Source organism: Sinocyclocheilus rhinocerous, unplaced genomic scaffold (assembly GCF_001515625.1).
Source record: "Sinocyclocheilus rhinocerous isolate Xijiao unplaced genomic scaffold, SAMN03320098_v1.1 scaffold1026, whole genome shotgun sequence".
NCBI lineage: Eukaryota > Metazoa > Chordata > Actinopteri > Cypriniformes > Cyprinidae > Sinocyclocheilus > Sinocyclocheilus rhinocerous.
In genome coordinates this window covers 69556-70419 of record NW_015659953.1, presented here as the reverse complement: position 1 = coordinate 70419, position 864 = coordinate 69556, and the positions used below count along the sequence as shown (strand labels likewise).

The following is an 864-nucleotide window of genomic DNA, read 5'->3' as shown; positions in this document are numbered from 1 at the left end:
AAAATTAAGTGGGATAATCTGGTTTGTTTATGTATGTGACGTGATGGACAGGTTGGCGCGATGACATGCGCAGTGAATTGGCGCGATGACATGCGCAGTGGATGTCATGTGAGACTGGGCTATTCGCGGGGAGTGTGTCGAGGGAGTAATACATGTGATGCGAGCTGTGAGTTGAATTCATTCCTGAGCTCTGACAAATAAAAGGCAGTAAAGTTCCAGTTAATGTGTATGCCTGCATTATTTAGACGGACCCATTTTCAAGAGACTGGAGTTTCCTCCTATGGTCTACAGCCCCTCTTACAATATAATGATCTCAGTCTACATGAAAAGGGATCATGAAGAACAATTTCCAGCTATTAGAATTTTAGATTTAAAATTTTTAAAGCTAAGCATAATAAGAAATATTGTAGCACAGCTATACAAATTGATGGAACTCTCACAAAACCCACCAACACTGACCCATCTCTCAATTCTGTATTATTATGACTATATTCTTCCATCTTTATCTCATTCTTACCTAAAAATTGAAGATTCAAAAATCTTTGTCTTCTTTACTATATCTCTTTGTGTAACTATATTACATCTCCAGAACTATCGACCCTTTTCACAAGACTGTGATGACGTGTTTCAACGGTCATCAGCATTGTAAATCATCCAAAGTTTTTTATATTGTCATTTTTTAAAAATGTATACACATTTATAACACTATACTTTGTATTATATTACCTTTGCATCAAATTACATTATAACTCTAATGCGAGGGTGTTTCTACTACAGCGGCTGTGGGAGTGAAGGAAAATTTGACATTGTTCCCTCTACTGACTGCCGTTATCAGTCTCTCTCTATTTTTTTCCCCCTTTTTTT

At 36.7% G+C, this 864-nt stretch overlaps 1 protein-coding gene across 1 annotated transcript in view; it reads right to left on the bottom strand.

Moving 5' to 3' along the window:
- The window catches only part of LOC107724683 (ATPase family AAA domain-containing protein 1-B-like), a 6134-nt gene that overhangs the window by 4984 nt on the left and 286 nt on the right, over positions 1 to 864 (bottom strand). The window lies entirely within an intron of this gene.